This window comes from Amblyomma americanum, chromosome 5 (assembly GCF_052857255.1).
Source record: "Amblyomma americanum isolate KBUSLIRL-KWMA chromosome 5, ASM5285725v1, whole genome shotgun sequence".
Lineage (NCBI taxonomy): Eukaryota > Metazoa > Arthropoda > Arachnida > Ixodida > Ixodidae > Amblyomma > Amblyomma americanum.
This window is the reverse complement of record NC_135501.1, coordinates 66,043,451-66,059,986: the sequence shown is the minus strand read 5'-3', so window position 1 is coordinate 66,059,986 and position 16,536 is coordinate 66,043,451. Positions and strand designations below refer to the sequence as shown.

The following is a 16,536-nucleotide window of genomic DNA, read 5'->3' as shown; positions in this document are numbered from 1 at the left end:
TCGAGGTGCGTAAGCACGTACTCGACCACGACTGGGTCGTCGCCCCTGCCTTCCCACGAATCTCGAAGCATGCGAAGCGGAGACCGCAGCGAGCGACCGTACACCAGCTCAGCTGGCGAAAACCCCGTAGCCGCATGCGGCGCGGTCCTTAATGCAAACATCACCCCAGGCAGACACAGCTCCTAATCACTTTGTTGTTCAAAACACAATGCTCTCAACACGCGCTTCATGACGGAATGGAGCTTCTCAACGGAATTCGACTGTGGGTGGTACACTGAGCTGTTTAACAGCTTTACCCCACACCTTTCGAGAAAGGCTGTCGTAAAAGCGCTAGTAAACACTGTGCCCTGATCTGACTGGATTTCCGCAGGAAACCCAACTCGCGCAAATATGGACAGTAGTGCATTGACTATCTCTACTGAGCTGAGTTCTTCAAGCGGCACTGCTGCAGGGAACTTTGTCGCTGGGCAGATCACAGTCAAAATGTGTCTGTACCCCGTGGCTGTTACCGGCAGAGGTCCCACTGTATCCATAACGAGCCGTCTAAAAGGCTCCGTAATGATAGGTACCAACTTCAACGGCGCCCTCGATTTGTCCCCTGGTTTGCCAACCCGCTGACAGGTGTCACATGTCTTCACAAAGTGTTCTGCGTCACGAAAACACCCTGGCCAATAGTACTCTTGCAAGAGACGGTCCTTAGTCTTCTTAACTCCTAGGTGTCCGGACCACGAACCGCCATGCGACAAGCGCAACAGATCCTGACGGTAGCACTGAGGCATGATCAGCTGATCGAACTCCACTTCCCTGCGGTCTAGATACTTCCGGTACAGGACCCTACCTCTTTCCACAAAACGAGCATTTTTCTTGGCGTTACCTTCCTTGACATTGCAGCGCATGTTTTCTAGGCTGCCATCCTTTTTTTGCTCGGCTATCAAAGCCGACCGGCTGACTTTTAGCAACCTATTAAGTCCATCTGACGTAGGCGCGATGAGCAAATCTGCAGATAGCTCTTCTAACTTTCCCGTGTCGGGCATTTCCTCTCCAGTACCTGGTGCCTTCAACGCTACAGGCTCAATTTTATTCAGTTCGGACGTGCTCTGAATATCAGCTTGCTGCGCCTCCGACCCTTTCTCATTGTTCGACAACGTCGGCCCCGCAACTACCGCCTTTGCAGCGAGCTCCCGAACTCTCGATCTGGTTAAGGCCTGAACGCTAGCCTCACCAAACAAAAGCCCCTTCTCGCGCAGGAGGTGATCGGACCTGTTCGAAAATAGGTACGGGTACTGGGGGGGGGGGGGGGGGGGGGGCAGCATAGATGACACTGCGGCCTCCGTCTCAATTGCTCCGAAAGGTCCTTCAATAAGCACTTTTGCTACGGGCAGACACACGCTATGAGCTTCCACGGCTTGCTTGATCCATGCGCACTCGCCCGTGAACGTATCGGGTTCTACGTAAGAGGGGTGAACTACATCCATTGTAGCTGCGGAATCACGAAGCACTCGGCACTCTTTCCCGTTGACGAGGAAGTCTCGCATGTAAGGCTCGAGAAGCTTCATGTTCTCGTCAGTGCTGCATAATGACAAAAACACGACTTTTGTTTTTGTTCCTGGACACTGCGCCGAAAAGTGACCCGGCTTCTGGCACGTATAACACACTCGCGCTTGCCTCGTCTCGAACCGCTTTCTGCGTTCGGCTTCGGCTGCCGCCGTCTCCTTACGTTCGGTCGGACTGCTTTCACTCGCATCCGCACTACGTGTGTCCCCCCTTGCTCTCATGGGTGTGAACTTCAGCCTCTCAGACTTGGAGCCCAATTCACCCTTTTGACCGTCCCTAGCTTCGCGAGCCCGACGCGTCACAAACTCCTCGGCTAGCTCGGCGGCTTTAGCCCCTGTACTAACGTCTGGCCTATCCAAGACCCAGTACCGCACGTTCTCAGGTAACCGACTGTAAAACTGTTCCAGCCCGAAACACTGCAGAATTTTCTCGTGGTCACCAAGCGCTTTCTCTTCTTTAAGCCACTCCTGCATGTTTGACATAAGCCTGTAGGCAAACTCTGTATATGACTCACTTCTGCCTTTTTCATTTTCCCGAAACTTCCGACGGAACGCCTCCGCTGACAGCCTGTACTTTTTTAGCAGACTCGATTTCACTTGGTCGAAATCCTCTGCCTCCTCTCTCTTCAAGCGAGCGACTACGTCGGCCGCCTCGCCGGGTAACAAAGTGAGCAAGCGCTGTGGCCACGTTTCCCGAGAGAACCCCTGCTTCTTGCACGTTCGCTCAAAGTTAACCAGGAACAAACCAATGTCCTCTCCAAGCTTAAACGGCCGCATCAGGTCAGTTATTTTGAACGATACTCGTTCTCCTGCACCGTGTGCGTGACTTTCATTACGAGCGCGTTCCATCTCTACCTCGAGACGCTTCATTTCCAAAGCGTGTTCACGGTCGCGCTCTTCTTTCTCTTTATCTTTTTGTTCTTTACGTTCGCGCTCGTCTTTCTCTTTTTGCTCTTTACGTTCGCGCTCGTCTTTCTCTTCTTGCTCTTTACGTTCGCGCTCGTCTTTCTCTTTTTGCTCCCTCTCCTCAATGGTCTCAAGGCATTCCGACAGCTCGTCATCCTCAGCCTCCAACTCAAGAATAGCCCTTAGCAGTTCTGGTTTTCTGAGTTTGTCTGAGACATCCAGACCAAACTCTCTTGCAAGCTCCAGCAATTTCGGTTTGCGCAACGACTTCAAATCCATGGCTGCTCCGAATGCTGCTTTCTCTACTGCCTACTATTGTCTTGCCGCAAACTAACCCGGGAGCAACGGCAACCACAATTACCAGCTCTGTTTCTGACACTAACAAAGCCTGGCAAAACTCAGAAGAAGAAAGTCCCGCACTCACCAAACCTCGCAGCCAAGAATTCAGCGCAGTCGTTCCGCTGCAGGCAACCAGTCATCACACAGGGCTCGTTGCACTGCTCCCGGATGGTCGTTGTGCTGCTCAGCATACAGTTGACCGCATATCTTCGCTGCTGGCCTCCGTTGTCGCGATCTCACCGCTGGCAACCAATTGTTGCAAATGGGTCGCAAGCCCCAAGGGTAGCGTTGGCCTGGCGGCCTGGGGCACAGCTGGAAACATCCGAAGGTCCTGGCAAAGGATGAGTCGACTGCCAACAGAACAACTTGTTTATTCTAGCATCGCAAAAGAGCAGCCGGTCAGGGCGACCACGTTACTCAACGGAAGAAATCGAAGTCTCTATTGGCGTCCAAGGCAGCTGCCTTTATACCCTCGGAGGCGAGGGCAAGAAGGAACGGCTCGGGATGAGGCGCACGAGACGGCGACGCACGGACATGTTGAAACGTGACGTGACGCGTCCGCCGGGCCGGCGCCGGTCAGACCTCCTCGCCTCCCAGTTGGGGAGCTCCTCTCCCCGGCTGCCGCGCTTTGACAAGCGTGGGCACCAACATGCACGCACACACACGCACACACGAAGACACGTAGCATTGAAACCTGCCTGGACGCGCTTGGCGGGAGGCGTTGCGGCAGCACTGAACGGGCCCAAAATGACCGCCACTTTGAACGAAGCCCCGGCGTCCGTTGCATCCGCGCCGGCTATACCGCGCGTCGTAGGCGAAACGTAACACTTCTTAAGTCTGCGAGACCTCTACTGCCCGCGCTATAGTCTACAGCCGTACCCGAGGCTTGTTTCTAAGCACTGCAGACGATTCATTCGCTACTACCTGTAATGAAAACCGAAATGCCGGGGGCTTCGATATATCAGCAAGGCTGCGCTTAAATAAGGGGCGCAGACCGATCTCAGCTCTGTAATCGCACTTCCCTCGCGCAGAGGAAAGCGAGCCGAGAACATTGGCTGATCTCATGGGCAACAGGCTGTGGCCCGAAAAAAGCCACAACTCGGTATACTGTGCCTGCGGAAAGGCAAGAGGTGAGGTTAAAAATGGGGAAAAGCGGCTTACAGTGGAGGCGCAGCAGGCGTGGGAAATATGAGACTTCGAGGCAGCCGTGTAGTACCTGCGCTTGCGAACACAAGCTCGTGAACTCTGCATGCGCGCCTGGTGCTTCGTCTTTCTTTACGTCAGCGCTGGTGCTGCGCAGAAAAAACCGTGTTTTTTTTACTACTGCAGTTAAAAGTTATTGTTGTTAGCTTTTCAAAAGATGGCGCATTACCCACACTGGGTGTCGGCCAAGAATCGGGAGGCAGCGGTTGCTGCTCACCTGTACATAAGCATTGAAGGGTCTGTTGGATGTATGGCTTTCAACCTCTTTCAGCGGTTCGAATCCTGCTTTGTATTTGCGCGAGAAACTGTGAGCCTTCTCTCATGAGTGTCGTATTGTGTTATTATCAGTTAGTTCAGGGCGGAGACCTCCACTACAGCACCTCTTTCTTTCTTCTTTCACTCCCTTCTTTATCCCTTCGGTAGGGAGCGGTTCGCCTGTCCATAGAGATATGTGATGCGTCATTTCCTTTCCTGAAAAACCATTTTTTTTTTAGTTCAGGGCGAGATTCTAGCCGGTTCACTTAGGACCCGCTGAGCCGGCTCAGGTCGGCACTAAACGTGTGTGTACAATATCGGATAAGGCCCAAGACTGGACACAGGCAGCTGTTGGAATTTATTCGCAGATTTCATTTACGCTACACACTTTCTTGGACTTTGTAACTGTAATTATTATTACTTTTGGCAGTGTCTCGCAAGTAGGGGAATAGAAAGAGTCATCGCAGCGCGGTAACTGTCTTTAAAGGTTTGTCATAGAGCAACCCATCTACGATCTCATCTTGGGAAACATTACGGGGCAAGAAGTGTCGAGGACCCCGATCCCGAGTGGAGGATGATCGACGTTTAAGAACAGCTAAAAGAGGAAAGCCCCTCGACAGCTCAGGCGGGCGATGGGGCAGTCAGTTCCTCGTCGGCCGTGGAGACAAGGGCTCAAGCGACAATCCGAGCAACGCAGCGTCCGCTCTCTTCTCCCGTTACGATGTGCCTGAGCGTTAACACCGGGCGAAATTGCAATTAGGCAAAGAGGAGACCCGAGCTTGAAGGCCTGCTTCGAAAGAGTCGGGGATAAAGTGAAAAGAAAGAGGAGTCGTACGTCTTTCGAATATCAATTGGTAAACGGTCTTCTGAGCAGGGAATGCATATTTAGCTCACGAAGTATGGCCCAACAGCTGGTTTTACCGAAACATATGAGAGAGACCGTGTTACGCTTAGGACATGACGCCATTATGGCCGGACGCCAGGGCGTTCAAAAAACGGTATCTAGGATCACCGAGGAGTTCTTCTGGCCATTTGTCTAGAGTGACGCTAAATGCTTTGTTCGCTCATGTGACGTGTGCCAGCTCACAGTGCCGAAGGGAAGGGTTGGTCCCGTACTTTTGGGCAAGATGCCAGCCATCGACCTACCGTTTCAAAGAGTGGCTATTGACATTGTGCCAGGAGAGAACAACATAATATTTTGCTTCCGAAAGTCAAAACTAATTATGGCAAACAGTCCGCTTTATTTTCAGCAATCACTGTCTGGAACCGCTACCCGCAATTATCAAATCATTCCGCACCGAAGCAAAATTTCATAAAAACTTGAAAAACTATGTACTGCATAATTGCCTTCAATTGCCACGCCAATGAAACCTGTTAGTATTGTGTACGACTTCTATTGCCTGAGTGCTTGTTCTATGCTCTCTTTTTGTGTTTGCAAAATGTGCTTTTAAAATTTAGCATGCCTAAACTGTTAGTTCAGATCTTAGTTTCCATTGCACCTGCTTTCCGCTATGTAATTGCTATCTGCCATATGTTTATCCTACTTCAAATATGCAATTAATTACAGGAGGTCCCTTTGACAGTTTCCACATTGGGACCTCCTTCTGTAATAATCAATTTATGTACATCTTACCTATGCATCCTTTTCAATAAAACTGTATAGCTTTCAATCTCTCCAGTTTCCACCAGAGGCAATAGATATGTGCTTACTCTGGTTAACGTGGCCACTCGTTATCCTGACGCTATTCCATTGAAGGCTATTGACAGTAGCCAAGTGGCGGAGGGTCTCATGGAAATGTTTTCGCGTTATGGGTTCCCGAGGGAAGTTTTGAGTGACCGGGGCTCGAACTTCACATCGGAACTAATGAAGGAGGTTAACCGCCTTTTGTCAGTGAGACACTTACTGACGACGTCTTACCGTCCCATGTGTAATGGGCTTGTAGAGCGGTTCAACGGCACTCTCAAAAATATGATCAAGAAAATGTGCCAGGAGAGACCTACTGATTGGGATAGATATCTCCCAGCTCTTTTGTTCGCTTACCGCGAAGTACCGCAAACGAGTCTTGGTTTCTCGCCCTTCGAGAGGTTGTATGTGAGAACCGTTAGAGGTCCACTTAAAATACTCAAGGAGCTATGGGCTAATAAGGAGATTTCATCATATCTCAAGACAACATACACATACGTTCTTGAGTTGCGGGACAAGTTGGAGGTAACATGCAGGCTGGCACATCAAGGCCTGGAAAGGGCGCGTGAACGCTATAAGGGATACTATGACAAAAAAGTTACTCACAGAAATCTGAATCCGGGCGACAGGGTTCTTATCCTGCTACCCACGGATCATAATAAGTTACTGATGCAGTGGAAGGGCCCTTACCTTGTGACGCAGAAGAAAAATGACATGGATTATGAGTTATTGATAAATAACACCACGAAGGTTTCCATGCAAACATGTTGAAAAAGTACGAAGAAAGAGTTCCCGTAAAGTGCACCCCACGGTAGCATGCCCGGTAGTGGCCGAGGAGACGGATGATGTTGTCGAGATGCCCACGTGCAGTGGGTAGAAAAATGCAGGAGGGGATGAGGTACAATGAAGACCAATATGAAGACACGATCGCAGCTCGACTCCAAATCAAGGAGGTGTTTTCGGATGTACGAGGCAAAATGAAGGTCATATGTTGCAAATGAAAGCTCTCTACAGATAGAGCAAACTGAACAGCTCTAGGTGTCTCTGTGGTGTATCTTGTTATTGTTGTTGTGCAGGTATCTCTGGAAGTATCTTTTTGTTGTTGTTGCTGTTGTTATGTGACTGTACAAGGTAGTGTGTTGCGGACATCAACATGTTATTAAGGACACCACACGGACAACGGCAGTCGTGTGTTAATGTTACGTAAGTGCAATTTGGTGTGCTGTGTTAGTGGTGTGCTTCTGGTGTGTGCGGGACATCTGCAGTGTGTTGTGTGCTGGGTCCAGAATCGCCACAGAAGATAGTCGGTCGGCTGGATGTCTTGAAGATGAGGATGACGTGAGCAGTTTTTCATGGAAAAACTCTTGAGAGAGGGGGCCCTTGTCACACATAATTTGGAGTCTAAAATAAACTTATGAACGAAAGAGCCTTGAAGAAGACGACGAGGTTGGCGATAAGGATGACGTAGATTAACCGAAGACTAAAGAAGATGAAGAAGAAGCATTCGGTGAGGTGGAAAGAGATGATCGGTGGAGAGAAGAAGAGGACGACGACAAGGCTTTCGTGGACTAACGCCAAGGCCATAAAAGGGCGAGGGAGTGCGAGGCACGGGGGGAAGAACAGAGAAGCGGAGGCTCCGGCGGGTCAGGGACGCTTCGGCTGGAAGAGAGCGACGCCGGCTACTGCTACGGTGAGCTCGCGTTCTACGGCTTCTCATCGTGGACTTCGTGCCGTTCCTGAGCCCGTTCCGGGGAGTTAACTGAGGACGCTACAACCTGCTACGGCCAGGGGTGTCTCCAGCTCTGTTGCCACCCATCTGGGTGCCCCCAACGCCAACAACACCGGCTTCACCTCCACGGGCGCTTGGACCGGGAGCTTATACAACGCAGCCAGCGACGCCGCCAGCAACGCCAGCCGCAGCACGTCGAACGCCATCTCGACGCCGGCTACTGAACCCATTTAACGCCACAGCCGCACCGAACCAACCATGAGCACAAACGCCGACCGCTAACAGTAGAACGCTAGTAGTAGACGCTGGCAGCAGTGTTTCCGGATCGTGTGTATTTATAGTATTTGTGTTTTGTGTTGGTTTATTATTTGGGTTTGTGCGCTAGTGTGTGTGTCACGTAGGGTGTATTAAATGTGCGTCTGTGTGGGTACAGTTGTCGCCTAGTCCATTATTTCGGTCCGAGTGCTCTCTGGGTAGATGCCTGACAGATTCGTTTTGTCGTTCCGTAAGTAAGCAGAACTGGAACCCTGTCTACGCAACTCAATATAGTGACACATCATACTGCAAATTCATTGACCTCTCCAAAGCGCTGTACGATACATATTTTCTATTACGTCCAAGAAGGAAACCGAAAAATGGTCGGAAGCCTTGGCTGACGCGAGAATTACTATAGATTCGATAAACATAAAAATGGCCTGTATGCAAAGTTTGTAAAAACAAAGATAGCATGAATTGTGTGAATTTAAAGCGTACCGAAATAAGCTTATAATACGTCTAGGCTACGTGCAGCAAAGAACGCCTATTTTGCATATATATTTTCTGATGAGAGCGTAAAACGTTCTGATGTACTTTGGCGAAAACTGAACTCACTAATGCATTCTGGCACTAAAGGAGTTATACCCGATAGACTTATACATGAAGGGAAACGGCTAAATGGCAGCCAATTAACTGGCGTCTTAAATAGTTTTTTCGTGCAGCAGGCCGATCACAGTGATTACTCCGGTGCAAACAATACATCCCATGCTGAACGCTTCCTCTGTCAGACTGCTACATGCCATTCACTGTTCTTTTCTCCGACGGACTGCCCAGAAGTATGCCTTTGTATCAATTCCATCAAAAATAGCAAATCCGAGGATGTACGTGGTGTGCAGGTACTTCCTGTGAAGCACGTTCTTCACATAATTTGTCCAGTCATTTCTTTTATATATAACTTGATTTTGTCCACGGGCGTATTTCCCCAAGCAATGCAGACTGCACGTGTGCATTGTTCCTATATTTACATCTGGAGATCGTAGTCTTTTCGTCAACTATCGCCCAATCTCGATACTACCAGTATTTTCTAAAGGCATGGAAAAAATACTACATACCAAAATTGTATCGTTTTTATGGCGTCATAATCTTCTTTTCGATTATCAACATGGTTACAGGAAGCATCGATCAACAGAAACAGCACTTTTAACGCAAAAATAATTTGTCATTGAAGCATTCACCAAGAAACATATGGTACTGGGCATCTATCCCGATTTTTCAAAGACATTTGACCTTGTCAGTCACACTATCCTCTTTCAAAATTGCACAGATACGGCGTTCATGGAACACTACATGCGCTTCTTACATCACACCTTAGCAAAAGGACACAATATGTCGAAATAAATAACATTAAATCTTCTTTGCAATCCGTTCATGCCGGCGTGCCACAGAGAAGCATATATACTCGGACCGCTACTCCTCCTTATTTATATTAATGATATGGCACACTGCACTCTGGATGTAAAGTTTAATTCCTATGCGGACGACACCACCATTTTCGTAACCGGGAGTACGCAAGCAGTTACCGGGATGGAACGCGACCGCGGCGGCTGCGTTTTTATGGAGGCGAAACGCAAAGGCGCCCGTGTGCTGTGCGATTTCAGTGCACGTTAAAGATCCCCAGGTGGTCGAAATTATTCCTAGCCCTCCACTACGTCACCTCTTTCTTCCTTTCTTCTTTCATTTCCTCCTTTATTCCTTCCCTTACGGCGCGGTTCAGGTGTCCAACGATATATGAGACAGATACTGCGCCACTTTCCTTTCCCCAAAACCAATTATTATTATTATTATTATTATTATTATTATTATTATTATTATTATTATTATTATTATTATTATTATTATTATTATTATTATTATTATTATTATTATTATTACGCAAGCAGATGTAGAGGAGAGAGCAAATATGGCGCTTCTGGACTTGGACGCTTGGGTCAAAGCAAACCACTTAAAAATCAACACAAGAAAAACAAAAGCAGTTCTATGCACTCCAAAAGGGAAGGAATTACCGGCTGCCATTAGCGGACGCTTGGGAACAGAAAAAGTTGAAATTGTGAACTCTGTGAAAGTACTCGGAGTGGTCTTTGCAAGGCACTTTACATGGAACGATCACATAGATCACTTACATTCAAAAGTTGCACCAGCAGTTGGCGCCATCGCGCGAACAAGATACTTGCTGTCTTCTAAAATAAAACTCCTGTTATATAACGTGCTTGTGCTACCGCTCTTACAGTACTGCAGCTTAGTCTGGTGCACCACAGGGGTAACCAACTCATCCAAATTACACTTGTTGCAGAAAAGACCATTACGTTATGTTGCGGGTGTGTCTGACTGTCATCCAACCAAAGGGCTTTTCTTGAAGTAGAATGTCCTCTCTGTGTTCTCCTTTTTTGATTACAAGATAATCGTAGCTTATAAATATTTCGTAAAATCTAATGTAAGTATTGTCGTAAACCTTGCATAATTAAAATAAAATATCCGAGACCGACAAACCCGACACAAAGAAAAATATCTTGTTTCAGTGCCTCGCACGTATTCATTCACTCAATAATTATGCTACACTGTGCCGAAACTACTGAATAAGTTGCATGCAACTGGATTCAACCCAGTTAATGAGTCAAATCGCAAATTGGTCTATTTTGCCGCGAACAACTGGTGTGAACGTAGTGTTGCTTTGTATTTAGAATGTTATGTTGATTTATTTCTCATTTTAAGACTTTTTAGGACGTGTCAATTTTCTCTTTTTGTGCGTTGATGTGTGTTTTATTTTCATACGGACAAAAGTAATAATATGAAACTCTTTGATGCATAAAATTGTGCACATTTTTTTCTAAACTGATCTTCCTAGCTGTTGCTCTGCCAATTATTGTAGGGGGCCAGGACCTTGTCAAGTCGTCTTTCACAGCTTTTAGTCCTGGCCCCTTTATTTTCGACGAAAAGAAAAATAAACGTGACGACTTGACTTAAAGCCGCTTTTGACGAGCTCAAGAACGCGTTGACTTCCAGGCCGTATTAAGAGCTCCAATTCTCAGTAAGCAGTTCGTGCTTCGCACAGATGCTTCCGAGGTCAGCATAAGCGCCGTTCTCTTGCAGGAGCATGATGGAATCCTCTACCCGGTATCATATGCGAGTCGACAGTTGTTACCTCGCGAATCTCGCTACTCAGCGATTGAACGCGAGTGTTTGGCGATAGTCTGGGCTGTTGAGAAATTCCACATTTTCTTGTACGGGACGTTCTTCATCATTCAGACTGACCACCAACACTTACAATATTTAACAAAGGCTAAGCACTCGAACAGCAGGGTACTGCGTTGGAGCCTTACATTACAAGAGTATACCTTTCGTGTAGAGTACATCAAGGGCGCCGAAAACGTAGGCGCCGATTGCATGAGTCGTATGTAAATTACCGGAGGGTTATGCCCAATGTAGAGTGCTATTATCCGGTGTGTTTGCAATGGTGACCTGAGTAAACACATGGGTGGGGTAGTGTTTGCGGGTTGTTATTCTTCTGTCGTTCTCCGGTCATGTGTTGTTCAGTGTGTACATGTTCACCTTTATGGTACAGATGTGTTTAAAGTTTGTGTCTGATGTTTTGTTTGGTTTTTATTTTCCCTTTTTCTAGATGTATAATGTAGGGCCCCATGTTCTCTCGGGGTGCGTCACTATGTGCCTCCATGTGTGACGGTGTAAAGTGCCTTCGGTGACTTCAACAGCGTGTAACCTGTCCGTTTACCACGTGAACATTAGTGTTGTGTGCACCAACAGCAATTTTTTCAATGCGGAAAAAACTTTTCGAAGTGGGGGGCATGTGAGGTGCACAAAAGATCCTCGGAGGATTCGTGAACGCAGTGCGTCCACAGTGGTGCGTCGGACAGCGGAGCGCTGCGTACCAGCCCAGCGTTGCGCGTGCGAAGGGTGCTTGCGAGGCGGCGGCGACAAAGAGCGTGGCGAGCACGAGGAGCGGAGAGCTGACGTGTCAGAAAACCGAGGTGTGAAGGAGACAGCGCAGCGGAGTTGGGTCCGTGCGGCCGTGAACCTCCCTTGGATCACCGACGTAAGCCTGCTGCGTTCTTTGCAAGTGTGGAATCAGCAGCCGATAGACTGAGGGCCCGTGCTGCCTAAAGGCACACTTGGATAGCGAGATTTAAGCCCCTGGCGTTTCGTGACGCCGTCGACGGGATTTGGCTACGATTCTCCTGCTGCTGCCAAGTTCTTCGGGCTCTTAATTGGCGGGAGACCACCGGCGTCTTCCTGTGTTCCTCTCGGCTCCTAATACCACCTGACTCCCTCCGTAGCTTCCTTCGACGCGTCGCACTACAATCACCCGCGTCTGCCCTATCTTCAAGGCATCCCCGCTTCACCTGGGACGTTCAGTACGTGGTGAACTCTTTCCTTTTATTCTGTAGTGTTGTACGCGTGTTGTGTGTGTATTTTTCGTGTCCGTTTCTTATGGCCCCTTTTCCTTTAAATTATAAATACGGCTTCGTTTTGTTTTCTTTGATCTCTTTGCTCTCTTGCTCAAATCTGCACGCGATAGCGTTCCCCTTCGGAAAGTCGGGGACGCGTTACCAATTCGCGACACTGATACGCATCTGGTGCAGTGTCTCACGTCTCTGTGGACGCTGATGCTGGAAGCGACGCAATCTCCGGTTGCGTCGTAGTACGTGCAAAATAAATTCTGCGCCCTTGGTCTATAAAATATATAAATTGTATATAAACAACGATTTCTTGCTTTCAGATGATGCTGAAGAACCGCCAGATAAGTTTGAATAAAGTTCAGATGTTTTGTATTCATTGTGCCCAAGGCACCGCCGGGCGTCCCGGTCTCTGAAGGAAAAGCACGGGCGCATGAACGCCGGAGAACCCTTGCGTCGCGTTCGACATTTTTTCCCGATGATTATCTTGTTCACAGCTTGTATTTCTCTCGTACAACCGTTCCTCAATTCAACTTTTAAACGTCATCACCAGAAATGACGCATTGGCCTCCAGAAGCAGTACTCAATATGGCGGTTGGCTTCCTCAATAGTCGGTTACGAAAATGGCAGCGGCCTCCCGGTCTCTCAATGGCCGGTCATGAAAATGGCGACAGCTTCCCGACTCCTCCAATGGCCAGCTCCAAAAGAACAGGGGCCTCCTGAATCGCTGCTAACAAAAACGCTGACCCAGTACAACGTACTTGCGGTTCTTCATTCCTTCCGCATTGAATACTGAACATGAAAGTTAGTGGCCTCCCGGTCATCGTGATTGCCGATTACAGAAAATTGCGGCCAACGCGGTCTTCCTCCCTCCTCGTCTGCGCAGCAACAGGTTGCACGCAGTGGCGGTAACTGCGTAAGTCCGCTAGGCTTAGCGACCTCCTCAACCGGCTTAACTCGAGGCGTCTCAAAACGTAACCTCGATCATTTTCACATGAATGCTCTTCATGCGTCTTAAAAACGCCGGTGATAGACGCACTCACTCGCTTTCCATAGCCCGAGTGCTCCTTACGAACGCGGCTCCTTGACAGCGGCCCGGTCCTCGATGGCGACGTAGAGGAAGGCAAGTGGACGCTGAAGTCCTCCGATGAAGGAGTTGAACTTGCCGCCGGAAATATATGCCGTGGACTGTTACCTGAATTATTTATACATCCAAGAGAATTGAAGACGTCGGGACGTCGTCACGTTACTTTTGAACTAACTCATGACAGCCAACTCACGCTAGACCAGCAGGCCTAACGAATCCCGTACTCGTCGCCAATGTGATGTCGGCCTGGACGGCCGCAAGAAGTGAGTCGAGACTCAGGAGGACATGACGAATGACGTTTTATGCTGCTGCTGCTGCTGATAGGAAGAAAGAAAAGGAAAGTGCACGGGCCGGCTTACTGGCTCAAGCCGAACCACGCTCGCTGCCGTGTGCTGAAAGCAGGAGAGTTAAAAGGATAGGAGAGCAAAGATAGAAAGAAAAGGCGCGCGCTATTATGCCCCGGGACGATCCCGGAGGCAGTGCAATACCGGGCCGACCTGTGCTAAAGTGCTTCAAGCTATCTTCTTTCACTCCCTCCTTTATACCTTCCCTTACGGCGCGGTTCAGGTGTCCAACGATATATGAGACAGATACTGCGCCATTTCCATTCCACCAAAAACCAATTATTATTATTTACTCTCCGCCATATTTCCGACGTTTTACTGACTGATGTTCTTGAAAGGAAGAAGGAAAAGGAAAGAGCACGGGCCTGCCTACTGGCTCAAGCCGAGCCACGCCAATGGCCACGCTCGCTGCCGCGTGCTGAAAGTTGGAGGAGTAAAGGATAGGAGGGAAAAGTGTGAAAGAAAAGACGCGCCGCACCAATATGCTCCGGGCCGATCCCGAAGGCAGTGCAATACCGGGCCCGTCCGACGTTTTATTCTTCTTCTGTTGTTGCCAGAAAAAATGAAAAGGAAAGTGTACAGGCCTGCCCACTGGCTCAAGCTGAGCCACAATCGCTACCACGTGCAGAAAGTAGGAGAGTTAAAATATAGGATAGAAAAGACGCGCTATAATGTCTTACGCCGATCCCGGAAGCAGTGCAATACTGGGCCAACCGGTGGCGTAATGGAGCAACCTTCAAGCACTCCGCCACATTTCCAAAAGTAAGTTCAATATGTTGGGTTCAAATGGGACCCGTATCAGATATTCTATAACCGAAAACGGCCTACGGGGATTCGAACCCATCATCGACGTTTTATTCACGGCGGGATGGGTTTTTATATATAACGATCACGTGATAATCCAAGCCACTAATTTAGTACAGATGCACATAACCAAAGCCAAATCCAATCCAAGTAGAACCAAACAAACTGAAACTCAGGACACAACCAAAACGCTCTAGACGCTTCGAAAAAAAAAGACGCCGTGCCGCAAAGGACAGATTTTTGAAAGTCGCCATGCAAAAGTGCACGCGTACTTAGCCTGGTGATCGTCAATAGTCCTGGCACTTTACCCATTATACGAGAATGGCTATATGATTTAGTCCCAGAACTGTTAGAAACACTCACGCCAAAGGCTGAAAGATAACTGACTTCTGCGAATTAGCAACTGAAAACTAAACATTTTGACAGATTTACCTGTCTGGTTGGGTTTGAAGACATAATAAACTGCACATCTCCAACCAAAAATGTTAACTTTAAACCAACGTTTCGAAGCCGACTCGGCTCCTTCATCAGGGGTGACTGAGGGCAGTAGCTAGCGTCTTTTAAGTATGGAGGGGAGGGAGGGGTGAAAAGAACGACAGCTGTGTCGCGCAAGGCGCGGGGGAGGGGTTTTAGGCTGTAGTCACGCTGGCGCACTGCAGGGAGGTGCTGAATGGCGACTTTTTTTCGTTGCGTTAAAGAGCGAAGTCCCTGGGCATATACTGGGGGCAGGTTTCCTTTTGTGCGGTTGATATTGTTCAGGGTGGTTTGGATATGCCAGGATTCCAGAAGGAGCCTCTTGTGGTAATTTGTTTCGGTTCCGAGAATGCGGGTCTCTTCAAAGTTTGAATTTTGGGAATGTGGCTGCAAAGCAGCCGCAAGTGCAGCCACACCATCAGCCTGCTAAGAAAGGCAGCGGAACAGGTGGGCCGCATGATCAACCGAGTCTCCCAGAAAAGACACGGAATGAGAGAGGAAGACACCCTCAAACTCGTCAACAGCCTCATCGTCAGCCGAGTCACGTACTCCCTGCCGTACCACGCAACCACCAAGGCGGAAAGAGAGCAAGCCGACACCATCCTCAGAAAGGCTTACAAGACAGCCCTCCACCTACCCAGAAACACGTCCAACGAGAAACTCCTGCAGTTGGGCGTCAACAACACCTTCAGCGAACTCGCGGAAGCGCTGCTGGGTGCACAGACCATAAGACTCGGAGGCACCCCCGCAGGACGGGCGCTCCTGAAAAGGCTGGGTCGGGACACGCGCGGACTAGTCGATAGATACGCGGAGGTTCCGGACCGCCTCAGAAAATCCTTTAACATAGCGCCTATGCCAAAGAACATGGACCCTAATCTCCACGCAAACCGACGCAAGGCTAGGGCAGAATACGTCGAACGAACGCTAGCCCCAAAAGACAACACTGTCTACACAGACGCTGCCGTTTATCCATGCGGAGCAGAACATGCAACCGCAATCGTGGTAGCAGACAACGAAGGAAACCTAGTGACGAGCGCCACGGCGAAAGTCGCTGGCGCAGCGGAGGCCGAGGAAATTGCCGTCGCGCTGGCGGCAGCAGAAGGCTATAGGACCGGCCGCCCCCTAAATATTCTAACAGATTCGAAAGAAACGTGCAAAAACTACACGAAGGGCAGAATTAGCAAAACGGCCCTCAGGATACTCAGCGGGGTAGCCTCTACCGAGTTAAACAAACCCAGACACAATCTGATTTGGATCCCAGGCCACGCGGGGGTAGAGGGAAACGAAAGGGCAGACAGCCTAGCTCGAGGCGAAGCAATCCGAGCAGGACAGTCTAACGCCCCGGAGTTCCATCTGCAAGCCTGCGAGGGGGGATACGCAGAACTTTTAAACTTGCACAGGGTGATCAGAATCAAATATCCACCACCACACAAA

At 49.0% G+C, this 16,536-nt stretch overlaps 1 protein-coding gene across 1 annotated transcript in view; it reads right to left on the bottom strand.

The window, feature by feature from the left end:
• The window catches only part of LOC144133940 (uncharacterized), a 42,856-nt gene extending 38,825 nt beyond the window's left edge, over positions 1 to 4,031 (bottom strand). Inside the window, exon 1 of the mRNA XM_077666988.1 lies at positions 3,960 to 4,031. The gene's annotated coding sequence lies outside the window, so the exon portion shown is untranslated. The remainder of the gene's footprint in view (positions 1 to 3,959) is intronic.
• Positions 4,032 to 16,536: the final 12,505 nt, after the last annotated feature.